This window comes from Microcebus murinus, chromosome 14, assembly GCF_040939455.1.
Source record: "Microcebus murinus isolate Inina chromosome 14, M.murinus_Inina_mat1.0, whole genome shotgun sequence".
NCBI classification, from domain to species: Eukaryota; Metazoa; Chordata; class Mammalia; order Primates; family Cheirogaleidae; genus Microcebus; species Microcebus murinus.
In genome coordinates, this window is record NC_134117.1 from 15,635,461 (window position 1) to 15,658,485 (window position 23,025).

Genomic DNA, 23,025 nt, shown 5'->3' on the forward strand with positions numbered 1-23,025 from the left:
ATCCCAGCATCACCGCCAACTAGGCTTGGTGACCTGGGCTAGTCACCTCTATTCTCCAGGTCTCGGTTTCCTCACCTGTAAAGGAATTGGCACCTAGTAGGTGCTGAGTACCTCTTATTTGTTTCTGTCTAGGCTTTTGTTTGTACACAAAGTAGCCTGATGACTAACTTGAACAGAAGAGGACTTTGTAAGAAGGATGTTGTACGGTAGCTTACAGAGTCTGCAGGAAGGCTGAGATGAAAAATGAGCCGGAACCAAGAGATGCTCAAGGGTAAAGAGCAGAGCTGACGTCAGACCCTGGGCACTGTCTGGTTATGATACTATCCCTGGCACCGCCATCTGTGGCTGTTTGTTTCTGCCACTGGACTCTAGACTCCAGTATTCTCTGCATTCTTGTCCTTTACATGGGGCTGGGGATGGGAGGCGTTCAGGCTTCAGGTTTTACTCACAACCACTTTACTACGGTACATTTCGTTTTCTTTTCTTTTCAACAGTGGGGAGGGGAGAACCCGTATCCAAGCAGCCCGGATCAGCTTGCCCAAATCCATGCAGTGTACAAGTGACGCTGTTTGGAATGAAACACACACCATCTCCAGTTCCTCAGGTGCGTCCATAACCAGCTCGTGCAGTAGCTACGGGACAATTCAGGGGAAAGAGTGAAGCTATGGGCTTCCCCTGGGAGCAGTGAACACTGGCTACCAAGTGCAAGGCCATTTTCTCTCTCCGTATCTGTCACTGTTGGGACCTAGAGCTCTAAAGAAGTGCCTCCGCTGGCCAAGCAAGACGGCACCTCCGTCAAACCCATGGATGAGGAGCAAACGAAAACGGATCTGGAAAATTCAGCCACGCACTCCATTATCGAGTGGTTCTGTTCTAGGCACCAGGCTAAGTGCTACTGTGGCATTGTTCTCCTTCACACTCAGCATAAATCAGTTAGCTATCTATTATCATCCCCATTTTACAAACGGGGGAGTCGAGGCCCGGAGTTTGAGGCAGGAGGAATAACATGGCGGCGGCACAAAAGCTGGGCCTTAAGGCTCTGCCTTCAAAGCAGGACGTGCCCACAGATGCCTCTGGGTGGCGGCGGCATATGAAAAGGACATGGGAATCCCAGGGCACAGTATCATGGATACTTAAGAAATGCCTGGTGATCTCATAATCTCCAAAACCAGTATTGTTTGGGCTGAGGGATCAAGAGACAAAAAGCTGAGGAATATTTCATGATCTGGAAACTTTCAGTTCCTTTAATATGAAAATGCTCAACATGAAGTATTAAAGATGTAAGGATTCAGAGGTTGCAGGAGGCCAAAGAAGATTAAGAGATTCTTTCCCCCAAATGAAGTGCATAGTGTATCCATTATGGGGCGCGGAGATTCCCCTCCCCGCCCCCACCCTCTCCACTTAATAGGGAAAAGCCTGAAAACTTTGAAGAAATGCGTTCTTTGTTCTTTAAGTTCCATGATTAATTAGGTATAAGCCATGTTTCAAAACGTTTCGTCATTTATTTGTAATTCTCCCCAGAGCGTGTACAGTAACTTGGCTCCGAACGCATAGATTACATTGCAAATGCTACTCATATGCTGAAACTTTTTATGTTTCTTTCCCTTTCCCTTCTCCGCTTTCCCCTGTAATACTTGAGTGGAAGAACAAAGCTGGGTTTCAATCAGCCAGCACACGCTGCTCGGAATGGATGTCCCTGCCCATCTCGGACCCCCAGAGGGGGCCTGGGACTGGAAGCAGCGGGCGGGCAGCGTGCGCCCACACGTGGATGGGCCTGGGGGTTGATCTAACCCCGTGTCTCTGCAGCAGTCAATGTTCCACCTCCATCCACACCCCCTCCGTGGGAGTAGCCCCCACGTATGAGCTAGTGAGCCACGTAGTGTGGTCAGCATGTGCAACCCAACTGCGGGGTCTCACCCAATTGTTAGAGCTTCCTTTTTTCTCATCTATAAAATGGGGGTAGCAACAGCATCTGAAGTCTTTTGGGTCAATCGTAGAATTAAATATGATTTAGCAGAGTGCTTCATTCAAAATATGCTGTCTATGAATGTTCACTTTTTTTTTTTATTATTTTCAATTTGGCCCAACTCTCAGACCCAAACACACACACACTCATACCCACAAGCACTCCTAGGCTGGGTGACTTAAGACCATGCCTGCAGCAGCAAGGTTGTCTATATCCAGAAAAATTGGATTGATTAGACAAGTTCTCAAGTACAAGCAATGTCCACAATATTTGTGTGTGTAATGTGCACAAACATACACACACAGGTACACACACACACATGCGCACAAAGTCTCGGGGTACAAGATTTGTCACCAAATCCAAGTCAGAGGCTGTCCCTCCTTGCATTCTATCGGACCCTGACTCACTATTGAGACAACCCCACCCTTTGGAATATCTTTGCTTCCCTTCACTCTTTTCAAAAAGAAGTCTTCTCCTCCAAAGCTCAGACCAAATGCCACCATCTGCTTATAGTCCTTGCTTTGCTACTACTGGGGCTAACTGGCTCGCTGGCCCCTCTTTAAGATGGGCTGCACGTGGCCAAGGCAGAGCCCCCGTCTCAGGGAGCTTCATCTGCCTGGGGCTTGGATGCGCATTGAATTGAATCGCCAGGCACATCAGTTTGGCCTGGCTGCCCTAACACAGTACACAAACTAGGTCTCACGGTTCTGGAGTCTAAAAGTCCAAGATCAAGGTGTCGACAGGGTTGGTCTCTCCTGAGCACTGTGAGGGAGAATCTGTTCCAGGCCACTGTCCTGGTTTTTGGTAGTTTGCTGGCCATCTTTGGTATTCCTTCCTTTGCAAAACATCACCCCTATCTCTGCCTTTATCTTCACACAGCATTCTTCCCGTGTGCCTGGCTGTCTCTGTGTCCAAGCTGGCCCCTTTTCTGGGCTGCTGGTTTCCAGTAAAAATAAGAAAACCCACTAGATAAATTCTAAAAGTGCCGAAACACTCAAATTTGCCCCTTTTAGAAGGAACAATGACTTTGGATCGGGGCCCACCCTAATGACCTCATCTTTACTGGATTTCCTGCGAAGACCCTATTTCCAAGGCAGGGAGCATTCGCAGGTACTGGAGGTCATGACTTCAACATCTTTTTTTCCTGGAGGAGTGTAGGGAGACCTGCCCTCTCGCTTCATTCTGTTTGTAATTTCAGCAGAGGCAGAGCCCCGAGAACGCGGGGAGGGTGACGTCCATGGTCACACCCACGCCTGTCTCCATCCTCAGACTCAGACTATTCTAGCCCGGTGGTTCTCGAGCGAAGCCAAACAATGCCGCTGGGGAGGGGCCGACAGGTCAGCGAGACGCACGCATCACTTTTTTTCGGTGCAGCCAGGCTGGGGATCCACTGAACTAGACTAAACACACAAACAACGCAGGTGGTTTCCCCCGGTCTAGCCCAAGAAGCAGTTCTTGTCTGGGGGCTTACAGTGTCACTCAGGATGTTTAAATGACTCTTCAAAACGTTAAACTGACCTCTTATGTAGAATTCTATAAAGCACATAGAATGTTAAAATTCTCCAGATGGTTGAGATTAAGGAAAAATATACTCTCTCCTAAAAATAGGCAGCCATTGCCTTGTTATTTGTCTACTTTGGGTAGGACCAACTGTTGCCCAAATGGAGAAGTAGAGGCTGGGGTTTCAGTCTTGCATAGTTGTAAATGCTTTGAGATCTGAGAGGGAAAGATGTCGCAGGCCATGAAGGCACGGGTGCTGGCTGTTCCCGTGGTGGCTAGAACAATACTCCAGGCTTATACTCGATCTGCCAGCTGCTTCAGTGTGGACATGAGATTACTAGTGCCTTGTGTTTCAGCTGGAGAGATGAGCCGGAGTGTGAGGAATATGAAAACTCCTGGAGAGAAATGAGCACTCCACGGGCCCAGGTGTTTGGTAGAAAAGATGGCAGGAGCACTGGTAACAATAATAGTAGGTAAAACATCCATGAGTATACTGTGCATCTGATAGTTAGTTAGGGCCACCACGTTCTTATTACTGCTAAATTTTTATGCCAGTTTTCTACCTGCCAAAATTCAATTTTGAATATTCAGCTACTTGAGTGACTACATTCTTCTCTGAGTTTTAGAAATATGAACCCAAAGCAGATCCTTTAGAAAATAAATACATTTTTATTTGGGGTATTTTATCAAAGAAGATGAAAGGACAAAAGTAGCATAATTTGGCAGTTTCATCTTTGCTGCCTGAGAACAAGTTCTGAGAAGCAGCAAAAAAAAAAAAAAAAAAAAAACCAGGAATATAGGCCCCATAAAGGGACTGTGAAATTACTCATTCTGATAAAATTTGGTTTTCTTATTTCAGATGGCATTAGGGGAGGAGGTATAGAAGAAAATGGGATAATCTATTAGGACTAAGTACATGGCTAATTGCAAAGACTACAAAACCCAGAGATGTAAGTGATACCTACACCATTCATTAGAACATTTTATAATAAGGAAAACAATAATTTATCAATTGTCACAAGTTTAACCTCTTACCCTGGTCGTATCAGAGTGGGGCCACAGAAAGGGGAGGAAGGTCCAAACTTGGCCCGGGTGATGTGAGGTTAGAGACTGAGGACCCTCTTCTGCCAAAAAGTTAATCTCCAGTATTTATTTGGGTGCCAACGAAAGTAGAATAATGGGGAAGGAGGTCCTTCATGTAAAAGAAACTCAAAAGCTTTACAGACTGAATTAGGTGTAATCCTTATGGGATCCCTAACAGCTCATAAATAACTTTTAATGAGATTTCCAGCAAGTAAAATAGCACATGGGGGGAAAAGTATTCTTTTTTTATTTTTGTTATTTTGTTTTCAATAAAGCACATGCTTCATCTCCTTGTTTTCCAAACCCATAACCAAAAGAAGGGAAACCATTTCAATAAGAAGAGATTAGTACTGAAAATATTTAATTAACTGATAGGGACAGGAAACGCTTGAATATGTCATTGAAAATACTTGACATTGACCACTAATCTATGGAAACTTATAGAGCTGAGTCTAAAGCATGTTCCGGAGTTAAGCAGAGAAATAAATCAAGGTTTGCAAATGTCATTTAAGTTTTCACCTGTCCCACGATTCAAAATTATTGGCTTCCCAATGAAAAGCATATGTTCTGTCCCTTGCCTGGGGAGCAGTAATGAAGTGAGGCAGACACTCTCCAGCGCTCCCTCCCATGGTGCCCTCTTTATTTCCCATAGAGTGAAAGTAATTACTGTATCCTTAAGGGAGCGCTTCCCTGCGTCTGGTCTGCCGATAAGGGCTGCCATGCTGGCTCCTCGAGCCCTGCCCCTCTTCCTTGAGGGACAACGGTTTGATTTATGAGAAAATAGTTGGCAAATTGCAATGTCCATCTTGATGGATGACATCATTTGGACCATTTTGCTGATCATGTATGACTACCTTTTTCTGTTTAGCCTGGCTGCAATTGATCCGCAGCTCCAACAGCTGAAGAAGGGGACAAAATAGCAATTGCCTTTTCTTGGAGAGGTCACCAAGCAGAAAGAGGGCTGGCCTTTTGTTCCCTGGAAATCCACCCGCGATGTTCGAACCCTTTACAAAGAGCTCTCGTAGGCGTCGTCTTGGGCCATCCCAGCAAAGACTCCTAGAGGTACGCAAGACGGGCATAGTTCTCCTCACTGGGGAGATGAGAAAAGTAAAACTCCAGGTGCTTTGCCCAAAGTCACACAGCTAGTCAGAATCAAGGGTTCGAATCTTGCTCTTTTGACTCCCAAGCAAATGCTCCTCTCTCTTCCCCTTGCTCCTCGATGGAACACGGATGTACACTTGCAGACACCGTCAAACTCTGCCTGTACTTGACTGTTGAGTCCCACCGGCTCCTCCCCTGGTTTCTGCAGGAGCTTCCTAGCTGATTCCAGACCTCCGGTATCTTCCTTCCTGTCTCTCCCCCAGCAGCTCCAGTGCTGTAATTCTACAAACACAAATCCAACTGTGTCACTGTCCTGTCAACAACTCTCAGTGTCTTCTCATTTTCTACTCAATTCTCAGAACGTCCCACCCTGTCCTGCCTATCAGGAAAGTTATGGCAGTGTGGGGTGGAACCCAAAGCCATCTACTTTGAATTTTCTGAAATCTCATGCTTTTCATACAGACTTTTGTCATACTCAATATATCCTTATTTGTTTTCATCTAAAAACAGTGATTTTAATCAAAAAATCTTTAAGTAAAAGTAATACCCTGGGAATCTGCTTCATCTTTATCCTATGGCTTTGTGCACTCCTTGGTACACACACCTCCTGGTTTGAGTACTCCTAGTACACACCCTACAGCCCAAGGGATCAAGTCTAGGGATTTAGCATAGACTCGGAGGCCCTCATTCAGCCTCCTTGCCTTCCTCCCAGCCTCATTTCTACCACTCACCTCCAGCTTTCTTACATTACAGCCACTCTGATCCTCCCTGCCTCAGTGCCTTTGCACATGCTCTTCTCACATCCTGGAAGTCTCTTCTCCCTTTACTCCAAAACTCCCAACATGCATGCATGGCCTTCCCTGTGCCCCCAGAACATGGCCATGGTTCTACCACCTGCATCCAGTTCATAGTAACAGTTAACCCTTTGGATCCTAATCACTCATGGGCATGTCTGTCTTTCCCCACTAAACCAAGTACGCTTACCCACTGTCTCCCTTGCTACCAGTTCCCAGGATACTTGGCACAAACCAGGCACTAGATAATGCTTGTAAAATGAATGAAAACTATTAACACTTTCCACTCTGAGATTGTTTTCAGAGGCTAGCCTAATCTCAGTTGTGTATATTGGACAGTTGATGAGAGGTTTTACATGTTTAACAAAATCTATAATGTGCATTTCTTATGTGCGCCAGGTACATGATCTCATTTGATCTTCATGTTTACGCCTAAAATGCAGGCAGGGCAATGCCTCACCATCTTGCCATAACTTAAAGGTACAGTCCAGGCACTGGACTTCAGATGCCTGGGTTCAGATTGCCTTCTGCTTGTCCTCAGTTTTCTCATCTGTAAAAGGGGATGATAATGGTACTATCGAGAGGCAGTTTACTGTGATGGTGAAGGGCGTGAGCTCTAGACATGACGGCCTAGGTCAGGGACGGGCAGACTATGACCTATGGGCCAAACCCAGCCCACTACCTGTTTTTGTGTGGCCTGCAAGCTAAAATGGTTTTTATATCCTTAAATGATTTTTTAAAAATCGAGAGAGTACTAGTGTGTAATGACACATGAAAATTACATGAAATTCAAATTTCAATGCCTATAGATAGTTTTATTGGGACATAGCTCTGCCCATTCATTTATATGTTGTCTGTCACCGTTTTTGTGTTACAGTAGCAGAGACAAGTTGCTATGACAGAGACCCATGGCTGGCCAAGCCTAAAAGGCTTACTATCTGACCTTCTACCGAAGAAGTTTGCTGGCCCCTGAGGGATGTTCAGATCCTGGCTCCTCCTCTCCTGAGCTCTGGGACCGTGGGGAGATCAGCTGACTTCCCTGGGCCAGTTTCCTCCCCTGTAAAGCAGAGAGAATAATATCTGCCTCTTAGGGCTTTACGAGATGAAGTGAGGTCACACAGAAAGCGCTCAGTAGGGCCCCAGGACTGCGAATGTTAGCTAACATTACTAAGCTACCTTCCCAGGGGGCTAGAATTTGCCAAGCAGCGGGTGGGGGCGGGGAGGGGGTTAGGAGTGCCAGGGAGTGGACAGTTCCAACTCCGTGTAATCTGAGAGGCTGGGAGTCAGGACCGGAGCCAAAGTGGGTTGAAGGCGGAAGCCAAGGGCCAGGCGCAACCACCCGGGAGAGTCTACGCCAACACCTTTCCCCTTTCCGAAGGGCTCGGCCAGGACCAAGGCTGGGGTTGCCAAGTTGAGCTCCAAGCCGGGTTTAGATGGGACCAACCCAGAAGCCAGTGAGGAGCAAGCACGGGTGGGGAGAGAGGGTTCTGGAGGATGTGCCCAGGATGGAGACAGCACTCTGCGCAAGGGCTGGGTTAAAGGGACAGGTCTGTTGTTCCCAGCTAACTGGCTCGCCCAAGTGAATACAGCTTGTAAATGACCAAATCTGAAACACCAGATGCCCAGACCTGGGCTGCCCGCTCCACTCTGCCCTGCCAACTTTCCTGCCCAACATTGCAGGTTCAAATCCTTTTGTGGTCCTTGGAAACAACATCACCAAGTGCCAGGGAAACAGCATGTCCCTGCTGGGGTGCTGGGTTTTTCTCCCAAGGGCATGGAGCAGTAATTTTTTTTTAAGAAAACTGTCGAGCATAAATTAAATGTGTTTTCTTCCTTTTTGCAGTTAGATTCCTTGTGGCCGAAGGTAGCAGGCTCAGATTTGCAGCAAGGCCTCTGATGGGGGTCTCTGGTCTACGGGCGTGTTTCTCTCAGTAGCTCAATGACAGCCCTGCAAATGGCAAATTGTTTATGATTTGAGAGCGGCAAGAATCCAAGATGCATTGAAAGGAGAAGGAAGGAAAAAAGCAGGCTAAGAAAAGCAACAAGTAATTCAAAGATCTAGGCCAAACATAAACCTATAGATTTCAAAAGACACTTGATTAAAATGTCTTTATAATGTCCACATGTCTTTGCAAGAAGCCTCCAGATCCACAGCTCTTCTTATTTATTATTGCTAACAAATGCGATTGCCAAAGAAGATTCAGTTCAGAAAGGCCTTCTGCAAGGGCAGGGTGGAAGACAGTTCTGCTTTAGAGCCTAGGGGCTCGAAATGTTTGAGCTGCTCAGTCGAAAGTGAGGATTCTTGTTTATTTGACAACTTTTCTCTCTTAGACGTTGTATTTAAACAAGTGTCTCCTTTTGGTCCAGTGTTTCTTCAAATTTATTTACAGAAGAACTTTTCCTTTCTCTTTCTAATCTGTTTTTCATATTTTGGTGAAGGGATAATATATAAAATTTTACAAGGCTTTCACTTTCTTTACATTTCCTAAATGTGGGCATCTGGTGTTCTCATTAAGCCAGTGATGTCCATTCATAGTCTCACCACATCTTTAATTCATGTTAAAGAGCAGCACAGTGATTTGAAGAGTACACTGTCTCCCAGTGTCTTTTAGCAAGGTTCTTTTAAAAATCTATCCAACATTCTTCACTTAGTTTCATTCTGTTTATATCTTTAATTTCCCCAGTTTCCCCTTCCTATTTTTTTCCCCAAATGGCAAAATACATAGCATAGCTGTTTTCTGGACTCTGCCACAAGCATGCTTTTTTATTCTCCAAGTTTCTCACGAGGACCAATCTAAATTTTAGGCTTTAGGGCTGGTGGGGGGGAAGGAAGGGAGGGAGGAGGAGGGAGAGAGAGAAAGAGCATGCAATCACACTGCACAGAGAGAGTTTCTCACTGCTCATTACAACAAGCTCTCGAAATACTATATTCCTGCTGAAAGCAACTCAGATTTGGTCAGACTTTAGAAAACTCAAATGAAAGTGACATAAACCAAAAGATTGGCTCAGTTTCTGTGATACCATCAATAAATTTAATTATATGAGAGAAATGTTTGCATAGGATACATGAAAAACACACCACACACACACATATATGCATGCAAACACATGCAGACATGAATGCAAAATGTACTATTTTAACCATAGGCCAAGAAATTAATGACGATTTCAAAATTTTCACCTAAAGAAGTTTTGCTTATAAATCCTTTACGATGCTTTTATTATTGTTGTTGGTAATACTAACAATGATAATAGCCTAAAAAAGAAATAGTAGTTCGAACACAAAATATTGCTGTTCCTCATTTGATTCAGTTAGGGATCATTGCCTCTAACAAGGCCCTGGGTAATTTGCAGTTTTCTAATATGCTGGTTCTACAAGTTTCTCCTCAAAAGTTCTCAACACATTAGACAGTTGCTTATATATAGAAATCCATTTAAATTGACAAGCTGATGAATGAGCTACCCGGGTAACAGATGACTGCAGGTAAACATATTGGGTGCAATGTGTTTTAATGATGTCTGAGCAGTCAGATGTTGGCACATCTCGTTGGCAAAGGTCTGTTGAAATTGAACCTGCTTGTTTTCTTCAAGCTCATTCCCAGTAATTTATGAGTCTGAATGTGGTCTGCAAGTTTGTGTTTCCTGTTGTTTGCCCTCCCTTGGACTTGATTTGCAACTTTGCTCCATTAGGCTAGCAAATGAGTTGCCTTGAATTTAAGTGGTTTCTGCAAGTTGTACTTCTGAATAGCAGTCGGATCCCCCAGAATCAGAGTGAATCACTCCTTCTCCTGATGCCTCTGAACCCCACATAATACCTGGTGTACCGACCCTAGGAAGAGTCCTTAGAAAAGCAAATAGTCTACTAGGACAACTAGAAATTATGTGATGCAGCATCAAGTATATAGTATCACTTATGCTGTGTTTTAGCCCAGAGTGTGTAATTGAATCTATCAAGTCTCAGATGTACTATCCAGTTCACAAGAAATACAGGAGATAGAAGAACAATCTAAACAACACCACAAAGCAGCAACTAGACCGCAGGACATTTTGCAGGACCTCTGGCCTGCCGTCTTCAACAAGTCAGGGACATAAAAAATGGATGTGTTAAATTAAAAAGATTTGGAGGCCATAGCAACTAAATGCAATGTTTATATAGTGGTTTGGGCAAGCACCTATAATGGACATTTTAGGATCAGCTATGGGAATTTAAATATGACCTTTTAGAAGGGAGAAAAAATTACTAAATAAAAAGGTGGAGATTGTTGACAGAAGGAAGTAGATTACAAAAGAGCGTGATCTCATGGTTGGCTAAAATAAGAAACAGCTGTGCACTCACGTGTGTGTGTGTGTGTGTGTGTGTGTGTGTGTGTATAGAGAGATCAGGAGGAAGGATATGTATACAAATACTAAATTATACTGGTGATCTTGGGTGCATGTATTAGTTTCCTATTGCTGCTGTAATGAATTACCACAAACTTAGTGGCTTAGAACAACACAAATTTATTATTTTCTACTTCTGGGAGTCAGAAGTCTGAAACGAGTTTCACTGGGCTAAAATCAAAGACCTCTTTTGGAAGTTCTAGGGGAGATTCCATTTCCTCGTGTTTTCCATCTTCTAACGGCCACCTGTGTCCCTGCCTCAGGTCTCTGCATCACTAGGACCTCTGCTTCAACGTCACGCCCCCTCCCCTCCCTCTGCTGTCATCTCACATCACCTTCCTGGACTCTGACTCTCCTGCTTCCCTCTTATAAGAAGCCTTGTAATTACATTTGTCCCACCGGATAATCTGGGATAATCCTCCCATCTCAAGATCCGTAGCTGAATCATATTTCCAAAGTCCCTTTTACCATGTAAGGTAACATATTCACAGGTTCTGTGGATTCAGACATGGACCTCTTTGGGGAGTCAGTGAGGAGAACACTATTTGGCCTAGCGCAGTGGAAGAATGCCTTTTTCGTCTCTTATTTTTGCTTGTCTATATTTTCTGATTTTATACAATGCACATGGACTGGTTCTTTAACATGAAAGGCAAAATGGTATATTTCTCTTCCTGCCTGGGAACTCTGTAGTTTCCCCCTTGGTGAGCTTCCACTTGCAGAGGACAAAGAGGACCATCTGGTGGATGAGGAGTCAACCCCACTGGGGAAGAAGCAGACATGGGGGGTACCAAGAACCCCCTTCAGATCTGGATGAAATGTCCGATTTGAACACCACCACCACCACCACCAGCAGTGCCAGCCACCATCATTCACCTTGGGCTTCATGTGTGCTACGTCCTATGTTCAAAGGATCATCTGTGGGAGCCTTATCTTAACCCCAAAATAAGTGTTTGGGCCCCAAGTTACAGAAGAGGATCTTGAAGCTCAGATAGGTTAAAGAACTAGCCCAAGGCCACAACCAGTTTGTTGTAGAGTCAAGTTTCAAACCCAGAGCCTGAACTCTTAACCTCTATTCATATTTTCTGACTAAAGAGACCTGAAAAGGTCAAGATGTTTCTCCCTAACCACGAGCAGGGAATCTGCTTCTCCTGGAGCTAAAACACAGAGAGGATAGGCTGGAAGAGGCCTTCACAATCTCCAAGTCCAAGGTTCTCATGGTACAGACGAGCAGACCAAAGCCAGAGTCAATGCAGCTTGTCGGCAGCAGGGTGGGAACAGGACTCAGGGGCCTTTCTGCTAAGGGCTCTTTCTACTAACTATAGGCCTCCACTTTTTTGTCCATATAACCTCATTTTTCATCCTCCGGCTGCCAGAAAAATAATCCTTTGTCCCAATATAAAAGAGGAAAAAAAGAAATGACATAGTTGGAATTGTGTCAACACTTTTGACTGGGACACTAAGTGCATAGCTCCAGGAAAAGCAGCTCAGGCTAAGCCTAACCTTTGAGCACTTCCATCCAAGGGGGGACCCGGTTGGAGGGAAGGCAACATTGGCACAGGAGCCAGATCTCTGGTTGCCACACTGGCTCTAGCATCTCCTTTATCCAAGGAAGGCCCCGGTGATTCCCAGGAGACCTGAACACCCTACTGCCCAGAGATTACAGGGTGTTTCTGCCTCTCTTCCATTCCTTCTAGTCTAAAGAAGCCCCAAAGGGCAGGTAGCTTGGCACGTAGGTCAGGGAAATGCCTGCATTTGTAGCAGTAGGTTTGCTAGGTTCCTTGATTCCTATCCAGTGGGTCCTGGCTTGTCTCCCCAGATGTGTGGCACAAACCCAGGGAGCATGAGTCCCACAACTCGCCTGGTATAAAGATGCTTTTTGGGGATCACATGAGACGTCCCTTTAGCTGGATGTGGTGTCTGCTCCAGTAATGATATCACCCCTATAAACCTCAGCCTCACCCAGACCTTCAGTACGAGTCTCTTAAGAGGTCTATGGTGAACATCCCCCAGTTGTCTCCCCGCCTCCATCTGCCTTGTCCCCGATGCAGCCTGTTCTGTGCAAGGCCAGAGCATCATCCTGAAGTCCAATTCTGATCAAGAGTCACTCCTTCAATAGCTCTCAATGGCTCCCTCTTGCCAACAGGCTGGAATGGCTCTCTGTGTTCCCAAGTTAGGGCACATCACAATGGGCCAGCTCATTCATCCCTCAGGCTGCCCTGCTACCAATGCCCTGTGCAGTCACTACTGCTGCTGGTTCCTGTGACATCCTCAGTGTGACTTCTGATGCTTATAGTCCTGGAAGGGTAGCATAGATCCTGATGGCATCTGACTTGAGGGTGTCAGTGCCAATGTCTCAGCCCCCTGAACACAGCCCAGGTCTGTACCAACACTGCTGATGCCAAAGGTGACACCAGTGGTACCAGCGACCCATTCTCCTGAGGCTGCTAGAGCCATTAGCACCAAGGCCACTGGTGCCTTGGGTGTTTAGTGTGCCTTCTGTCAGCTTCTGCAGACCCCCACACCTGGGTGCACAGCAATAAGACTTGGGGGCAGAATGAAAAGACCACCTAAGTTTGAGCATCCCACCCCTGCCCCAGGACTGTGGCCCTCACCCTCTCTTTGCTAGGACAAGCTTTTACCCAGGCAGCTCCTCACTTCCTCATGGCAACAGGACCTGGGAGGGGACAACCTGCTGGCCTCCCAGCAGGCCCAGATGTACCTGAATCTAGAGCAAGAATTTTCTGATATGTTCCATTCCATGCTATGAACCAGGAAGTATTTCACTGACAAAAATATGACTATATTCCATGCATTCAGGATACCAGGGAAAAGATAAATTCTTTCCTCAAGACCACAGTTCTTAATTTTTTCTTTAGCATATGTAATGTTTATTCATTTTTATCCAGTAGCAGGTATCAAAGTATAAGAGATGTATGAGCAAAGGCTTATTTGTAAAGCTTCTCTCAAATAACTTAATTATATTCTGCAGATCTGGAAAAGCCCTCTCGTGTTCCATTTTCAGGAGAGAATTCCAGGGTTCTGCAAAGACATCACTTAACAAATATGCTTCTGCATTTTGTAAATGAGGAAAAGATCCACTAAGGAGACTAAGACATTTTCCAAGAGTTTCTAGAACCCAGATCTTTGGCCTCCCTTGTCAGGACACCTCCTCTCTGCACTCATTCTCTGTTAATAGTCATGTCCCAGCAAACAAAAACCTACTAGCTGGGCACAGCTGCCGCCACCACCTGCAATTCCACGCGGTCCATTTTGTCATGCTTTACAGATGATGTTACAAAAATCAGAGCTTGGCGAAAAGTCCTTCTTTTCAGACTTTTTATGTGGAAAAAACGAAGAAGAAAAACATAACCAGATCATTTTCAAAAATCACTTACAATCAGCTGGAAGGTATTCGGTGAACTTTGTTTTACAGCGTTTTGTGGCCAGTTACAAATTTGGGTCATGCCCTGCAATCAATCTCTGCCGGGAACTTTCACTGAGGCTATCAGGGGAGTTCGAAATAAAATGTTAGAGGCAGGATCAAGAATGCACAGATGAGCTGGAGACACGTGTGACTGGCTTTCTGGATGTGTGATGAAAGAACAGCTGGATGACTTCGGTACAGCCCGGAACCGGGTTCTCATCCAATGTCACTCAACATTAAACCTCCATCTCTGATGGCACGGAGGCTTTACTGACTTAAGCACTGGGACCGAATCATCTCTCTGTGATTATTTTATTGGCTGCAAGGTGCGTGAAATAATGGTTACAACATGAGACTGCACCGTGTTTGAGAAAACAGGGTTCACTGGCCAAGTCTAAAGAGTGTTCTATGTCTTATCGGCAAGGACTCACCCTCTTTGCCGGGGAAGCTTAGCAAATTTCTAAAGGAACGAGTGCGATTCCCCCAAAACTCTGGTGAGTGCAAATAACTGTCTTTAATAAATAGTCATCTTTATGAAAAACAAACAAACAAAAAACCTGGCTTTCATCTCCAAAAAGCATGCCAGAGAAGGGACTGGAGCACCATGCTCGTTTTCTCTGGAGGACCACAAAGATGTTTCGGGCTCTTCCCAGAAGCAAGCGGTTAAGTGCGGAGCCCCTTCTCTCCTCGGGAGCCTTTCCTTGAGAGGAGTTGCACAGCAACCAAGACTGAAGGTTCACTCCAACTGCCAAGGCTTTCCCAGGACTTTAATGGAGTTCACCCCTAAAACCCCAAATCCCATGGAAGAAAATTCGATCCTAAATATGGAGCTCCTTGTTGACATTTGATTTAGTAAGCAACCACTCTGATTTTTTGACAAGAAAATTAAGCCATAAAACTAGTGGAAATAGTGGTCTGGACGTCTATCTTTGATCCCTGGAGAGGTGCTGGTTAGATAATAATATAATAGTTGTAACCACAAGATATCATTGACTGAGCCCTTACATGTAGTAGGCTCTGAGCTGAGAGCGTTGCATTAGGTAACTCATTTAATCCTTACGAGAACCTATAAATTAGATAGTACTACCATTCTTATGTTACAAATAAAGAAACGGAAGCTCAGAGAAGTTAAGTACCTCGCCAAGATCACACAGCAGTTAAGTCCCAGAGCTTGCGTTCAAATCTACTCAACAAAGAGTCCAATCCCATCCTCAGAACTGTGGCCTTCTCCAAGTCTGAGCAGGGAGGGAGAGATTCGAGCCAGACCTTAGAGAACTGGGGAGAACTTCCATCCAGAGAAGATCAGAGTGGAGCTTGAGAAACACAGAGCCTGAGTCCTGCCAGGAGCCCCCCAACCTGGGCATAGGGGGAGGAAGCTGGGCTCCTCTGGAGACGGGTTAAGGACAGGAACAGAGCCAGGAGCAGAGGAGGGGCAGGGAGGCCAAACAGCTGCAGCTGCCTGAGAAGGGCTGGCGAGCAGGGTGTGACCACTCTACGGAGATGCCCAGTGTGGAAAGGGAGTCCAGGCTGCCTGGCAAGGCTGTGGTGGGACCTAGAACAAAGTCCAGAGCCCACTGTTACCCACGGTGATGGCTGCTGCTGCACTGGCTGCTGTCATTTTGGATCCTCCGAGAAGCAGACTGCTAAAGTGAGGGGCTTACTGGGGAAGGCTTCAGCCTGCACAGCCGAGCTGGCCCCTGTGAAGGAGAGAAGGAAGGAAGGAGGGAAGAGCCTCAGACAGCAGCACAGCTCAAGAAAGGTTGGCCAGGCTGGCAGGGACTCCTCAAACCTGGAGTTTGAGCCTGGGATCTCTTGGAAACAGCATCCACACTCAATCATCGGCTGGGAGCAGCTCACAGGAAGTGTGGCCTCAGCACAGACTCGGGACTGGATCCCGAGGGACAGCAGCTGGACCATCAATCACGCTCCTCACAGCAGGACATCTGAATGGTGCATTTTTACGGGTACCGTAACTGGCTGTCCCCTTGCTGGCTCCAAAACAGGGTGGGGAACCCCTGGGATATGGAGCGGAGGGGCCGACCATGGGTACCCCATGGAGTCGCTGCGAAGAGGAAACGTGCAGATGCGTGTCAGCACCTAGCATGGTGCTTGGCACTCAAGACATCCTAAGGGGACAGTAGTTGTCATTTTATTACACAATTTAGGAGCGGATAGAGGTCTTCCTACTCACTTTTCAGTTCCATCCTGGGATAACTAGCTACGTTCTCCCACGGAAGTTTCCCGCAACATCTAGAAATTCCATCTCCCTCCCTTCCTTCCCCCTCCTCTCCACTCCCAGCCAGCCAAGGGGAGAGCCAGGTTGAGTTGCATGATGCTCCTTCCAGAACCCAAGCCTCCCCTCTTCCCCCACGGAGCACAGAGTTTCTCCAGAGCAGAGAGAGAAATCAATCCACCTTTCACTTTGACCCAAGCCTTCTGTTTAGAAGGTCAAGCCACCCTCCCTTTGGAGCAGAATGCCTCTTCTAAATGAAAGTTGAACTTGCTCAATCTTTTTGAGATAAAGACCAGATTCTGAACAAAACTGGTTTTGATTATAAAGTGAAGGCTGACAGCTAGCTAGCGAGATGTAGTTTGGGGCTCTACCAAAGGAGTCCAGAGATTCGAGGCCAACCGTATTGATTAGGAGGCTAAAGAAAATAGAGTCTCCTGCTCTGTTGACGCCTTGGGCAACGCCATTCTTGCCCTCCCTGGTGACCGTTTCATTTAATTATTTTAAGGCAGGGTTTTATGGACTATTTGCCAGACCTGGGCTTTGTTGGGGGGCACACTTCAGGTTTCAACGTTTACAAGAGTCGACCCTAGTTAAGATTCCCTTTGTGGAAAAGGCATTTGATCTGGGACGAGGGGGTGGGACAGAGGAAGTGAGAAGCCCTAGGTAGAGGGGCACTGAAAAAAACCCTTCTTCTAGAAAACATCAAGAACACGTTAGAACAACTTCAAAACGAGATAGTCATCTACCCACAGAGATTTCCTAAAATCGGAGGATTCCGTGATTAAAATATGGTAGTCCTAGTAGATAGCATCGGGAAGGTAAGCATTGAGGGGGACCGTGGAAAAGTTTCCTGCATCAGAGAGCCTGCCGTTGCCTTCCTGTCCTCCACTGAGAAAGAGCCCAATTTTCTGGTATTTGAGAATGAGTAATATTTAAAGGTTTAGGGAAAATTAGTCAAATGTACCTTGATTATAAACACATGGACCCATTTCATTTGGCTATTTTAAAACGTGGGTTTTAACCAGCTGCCAGCCCTCGTCTGTTTCCCCTCCTCTTGTAATAGACACGGCAGAAGGAAAGAAATATTTAGCCATCATGGATCTCTTTCCAGAGCAGGAAGAATTATTGAATATAAATTGTATCTTCCTATCTCACGAAACAAATGGAACCTCCTAAATTAAATAAAAGGAAAATTAACAATCAGGATTAGGTAAAAAGCATTACATTTCCTTGGGGCTCGAGTTACAAAGATATGTTTTTGCAAAAGAAAGAAAGGTCAGTTACCACTATTAAACCTGTATATTGTTTTATACTAAGTCCTTTCATTGGCCTCTCTGAGGGACCGTTTAGTTTGTATTACACTCTAATAAACTCCAGGTGTACAGGACAAACTGAATAATCAGAACCCGATGGCCCAAACTAGTTAAAAATAATGTGGTACATTCCTGGTTCTCTGCATTTAATTTATTGTTAATCATTGTTATTACTTACATTTATTGGGTAGTTTTCCCAGATTTATTAGGCACTACATTTAACAGCGTTATCGCTTGTAACTGACCATCAGTGGAATCAAAAACATATTTTTGTAAAGTCTCTTACCCTAATTAGTAAGTTGTTTCCCTTTGAGACTAAACAGACCCCAAAAATGACTGTGTTATTTTCCCCTTGAGTCAGGGGGGAACTCTGGTACAAAACTCCCTTTTGCCAAAACCACCTGTTGGATGAGAATGGGAGGGATGTCATTCCGGAGACACTGAGGTGACCTTTCCATTTGAAGCAGAACAGGGATGTTATCCTAGAGGCCAGGGCTAGTCTCCTGTCCTGGTGCAGTGGGTGGCTTCTAGGGTACCAAGGAAGGACAGGTGGAAACTGACCTCCACCTGCCTGGAATTCTAGTATCCAGAAGCAAACGTTCGGGTCAATGGGAGAAGTAATCCTCTCACTAAACTTCACACTCAGCTGTTAATGGGCTCTCGCTCTTAAGCACACAGCACAGTCGTGCACATCAGGAATTGTCGAGTGAGCGAGTGAATGCCAGTCCCCAAGCTGTCCTCTGCCTTTGGTTGCAGCCTGTGGGACCAGAGGAGGGAGTGAACAGACAAGATTCTAGTGATTAGGGAGCTTGCGACCCAGGCTGGAGAGGCAGAATACAAGGAGGCAAACAAACATACAAATAGTCCCAACTGAAAAATGGGGAGAAGAAGAAGAAGAAGAAGAATGTAAAACCAGTCATGCCCCAGTGCCTTCCAAGATACTATTTGTTAATTTTCTGCAACAACTGGATTGAAAGCCTAGTGCCTCCATTTATTTGACCCACAACATTACTCTGTTTCTAGCTGGTTTTTTATATTTCAAAAAAATATAAAACTTAAGAGTTAAAGATTCTTTGCAGAAAAAAAGTCTCCTTGTGCTTATCTCTGGAATCCAATTTGGACTGATTTTTTAAAAAGATCCTAAAGCATCCATAATCTAAAACTTTTCTGCTCCTGGTTTCCAGTAGAAATTTATTATTTGAGGGCAGACTTTTAAACATGTCACCCTCTGCCAGCACGCCTCAGGGTACAAGTACAATAAATGAAGCGTATATTGAAATAGAATATTTCAAATAACTAGCAGCATCATTAAAACATCAAATTAAATGAACAGAAAACAAACAGATTCTAGTTTCCTCGTATAATCAGATATTCTTCATTAAGGGCTCTCGAGTGGATTGCAATACCAGCAACGCCAGCTGTAGCTTCCCAGTTAAATACTCATCTTACTGGCCCCCCCAAAAAAAATGGGAAGGAAAGAGAGAAAAACACCTCAAAACCCCAACAGACACCCAAAATTACCTTGGTTTGTCTAAGGTTTTACAAGATCCCTGAAGGCAAATGTAGATCTTCAACCCAAATCCTAAATCAGGGCTCCATTAGCACAGTCAACAATCATCAGTATTTTCTGGCATCTTCTAAGAAGAGAAATGCCTCCTACTCAGTATCTAGAGGTCTGAGATTCAACTAGTGGCCCATGGTCTCCCCAGTGCTCTTGGCGTTTTGGGTGGGTCAATTCATCCATGCATGCCTAGATCTTTAGCATTCATTCCTACCTGTTTTCTCTCTGCATCCACTCAGAATAAATGTCAGTATGTCAAACAAAAATGCCTCAAAATGTCTCCAAATTCTTTGCTGGAGTAGGGGGGTACTACTTCATTTCCAACAAGAGGCCTTCTCAGCAGCCTGAGTCCATAATGATTTCTTTTGGCCCCTGTGGCACCCGTAGTATGTTCTGCTCATGGGAAGCTGAGCAGTATCACCAGGTGCAAAAGCACCTGGCTGCCTGGGTACAGGTGTTCCATCAGCTCTGTGCTGACACACCTGGCCCAGCCCTGAGGCTGGGGTGATATCTCAGCCAATGTGTCAAGAGTAATTAGAGAGCCAGGGGCTTAGGATCACAGGCCAGGGATCAAGGGACCTGGGCTTAAACCCAGGCTTTGCCACCTCCTTGCGTGTGATCTTGAGCAGTTGTTTTACCTCTCTAAGTCTCAGTTTCCTCATGTAAAAGTGGAGTAAAATACCCATTTTACCTCCAAGGTTATGTGAAGACTAAGTGAAATAATATATGTAAAGCACTTTGAACCATGCCTGACACTTAGCAAACACTCACTAAAGATGAGTGATCATCGTTTTTATTGTGGGTGATCATAAAAATGAAATGGCACTTCAAAAGTGACATCATAGGCAATGTCTTGTTTATTCTACAGGCAGTAGATGTTGAGCATGTTTTTTTTTCCCTCGGTCTTCCTTTATTCCTAGGAAGGAAATTGTTTCTAGGTCTCAATCGACTACTTCTTTTAGTTTACTGGTCTGTCCCCTCCAAAATTCATGTTGAAATGTAATTGTCATTGTAACAGTTTTTAAGAGATGGGGCTTTTAGGTGGTGATGGGCCATGAGGACTCCATCCTGATGGGTGGAACTAGTGTCATTATGAAAGGGCAAGAAATCCAGCCCCCTTGGTCTCTCTCCTGCCTTCTCCCCTTCTGCCCTGGGATGACGCAGCAAGAAGGCCCTCGCCAGACGCCAGCACTTCCACATTATACTCGCAGCCTCCAGAGCTTGAGCCAACAAATTCCGACCATCATAAATTACCCAGTCTTAGGTAGTCTGTCATAGTAGCACGAAACAGACTAAGACATACATGAAACCATAAGGATCATGTATCATTGGCCCAGGAAAAGCAGTTTACCAAATAATGTTGGCAGCACCCGGACACATGTGATCCACACGTGAGATTTCCGTACGGTCCCCTATACCTCTGCCAATGGCAACACCATCCACCCTTCTGCTCAAGCCAAAAGCCTTGATGCTCCTTTTCCCCCTTACCTACCCACCTACCCAACATCCAATCCATCAGCAAGTATCCACTCTAAGATAAATCTTGAATCTGTCAACTTTTCTCCCATTTCACTGCCACCACTCTGGTTGTTAGAAAATCTTCCAGTGCCCTCCTTGTAACTGCACTTGGAATGACCTCCCAAGGCCCAGTGTCATCTGGCTCCTGCCGTCCTCTCCAGCCCTCATCATCACCCACCAGGTCCCCATGCTTGCTCTGCTCCAGCCACACTGCCCTGCCCTTAGCTCCTCCCCTCCTAGGGTGCCTGTACTTGCTGTTCCCTCTGGCTGGAACATTCTGCACCCAGATCTGTGCACGTCTGGCTCCTTCTTATCACTTGGATCTCAACCCAGATGCCACCTCCTCGGAGTGTCCTGTTCTCTGCTGTCTTCCCAGTTCCCAGAGGATGCCTGCAACACAGTCAGCACCCCATGGATGTTTATGGAAGAGTGAAGGAATAAAGAGCTCAAAGAACTGGGCCCAGTTTTTTAGGGAGTGGCAAACACACCCTAAGTAAAGGATGGCAAAGATCACTCTTTCTAGGACGCTTCCCATCGAGTTTAGAGAGAGATTAATCCACCCCCTCAAAACTCCCAGCCAACTATGCCAGAGAAACCCAGAAAGCATTACTCCTCTGAAAAACAGTGAGCTGAGAGCTGTGCTGCTTCAGGCAGAGCAGCACCCATGCGAAATGCCTCAGCCAGCTTTAGTTAGGCAACCGCGCTGTTGACAGCAGCCCAAGGAAAGGCTGCAACTCATACCGAGAGAGTATCTGCAGCTTGGGCTGACATTTCAACACAAATTGGATTACTTTGTCCTTCCTGGAAATGCATGATCTGGTCACATAATGGGGCACTATTCAATTAGCAAGGTCCCTGGTTGTTCTGAAATGTATAGGAAGAGGGTTTGACTTTCAAGGGGAGCCTGTGACGCCGTGGAATCTGGCTCCTGCTGCCCATGCCCACCCCACGCTCATCTGTCCCAGAAAAGCAATTTAATGACATTCCTGACGACTACACAGAAACTCTCTTCTCTTGGTCAGTATATCACCTCCCCAGGAGGAACTTCCTGGGAGATCAGACTGTTTCTCAGTGAATGCACACCATCGGCATTCAATCAGTTTAGTTATTTTCATCCCGACTTTAATAGATGGTGTCTACATAGAGGTAATAACTGAAGACGTGGAAGAGGGTTAGGTCACTGTGGGAGGGGCAAATGTCAGAGGAGGAGGCAAGAATGCATGGAGAGGAAGAGCAGGAGGCAGAAAAGGAGTGGGGTGGGGGTGCCTTAAAGACCCAGACCCCAGAAGGCCCAGCAAGTAACTGTTCCCCAATGTCCCCCTGCTCCCACCAGCACTAGACCATTAGCGCTTTAAAACCAGGACAATACCTTATTCACCTTTCTGTCTGTTCCTACGCAGGAACTAGCTCCAGGCCTAGTGAATGAATCAGAAATCTAAAGACCGGGGATCAGAACTCAACATTTTCTGCACCGCAGATTGCAATAGCTCAGTGCAATATCCAGCGGAAAATGCATGAAAACAACTGGGGTGCAGGTGCCGTGTGTGCTGGGACCACTTCTGTCCTGCTCATCTCGAGGGGTTGTCCTGTGCCTAGAATGGTAGAAGAGTGACCACCTCATCCCAGTTTGCCTGGGACTGTCCTGGTTTTAAAACCGAAAGCCCCATGTCCTGGGAATCCCCTCAATCACCCTCAACAGAGCTTTCAGCAAGTATTTGTTGAATGATTGAAAGATGTGACTGCTTCACGGAGCTGTTGGAGGATCAAAGAAATTATGTCTATCAAAATGCTTTGAGAATTCTAAACTGTATCCAATTGGAAAGTATCACCCAATGTCAAGTGTGATTATTGTAGGGGTTTGTGCTGATTGACAAGGAGGAGCAGCACCTGCACCTTACTTTGAGCACCGATGCACTGGTCCACCAGTGTTTGGGGCCCTTGTTGTAGCTGTTTTCAGAATGGCAGAGCCCAGGAGGAGGAAGAGGAAAGTGGGAGGGTGCAGACTGTCGTCCTGGGACAAGAGAAGTTGACTGGCCCCACCTATGTCAAACTCTCAGCCTAGGGTTTGTCATCTCTGTGTTGTGATCCACAGATCAGACAATGACCTCACATTGCCACCAAGTCCCTCCACCACTGGGAGTAGAGTGGGGAG

At 45.8% G+C, this 23,025-nt stretch overlaps 1 non-coding gene across 1 annotated transcript; it reads right to left on the reverse strand.

Moving 5' to 3' along the window:
* Nucleotides 1-2,901: 2,901 nt before the first annotated feature.
* LOC142875796 (U7 small nuclear RNA) lies at nucleotides 2,902-2,962 on the reverse strand. Its single transcript, XR_012923082.1, has one exon. It is a non-coding gene; the product is annotated as a U7 small nuclear RNA (small nuclear RNA).
* Between the last annotated feature and the right edge of the window lie 20,063 nt (nucleotides 2,963-23,025).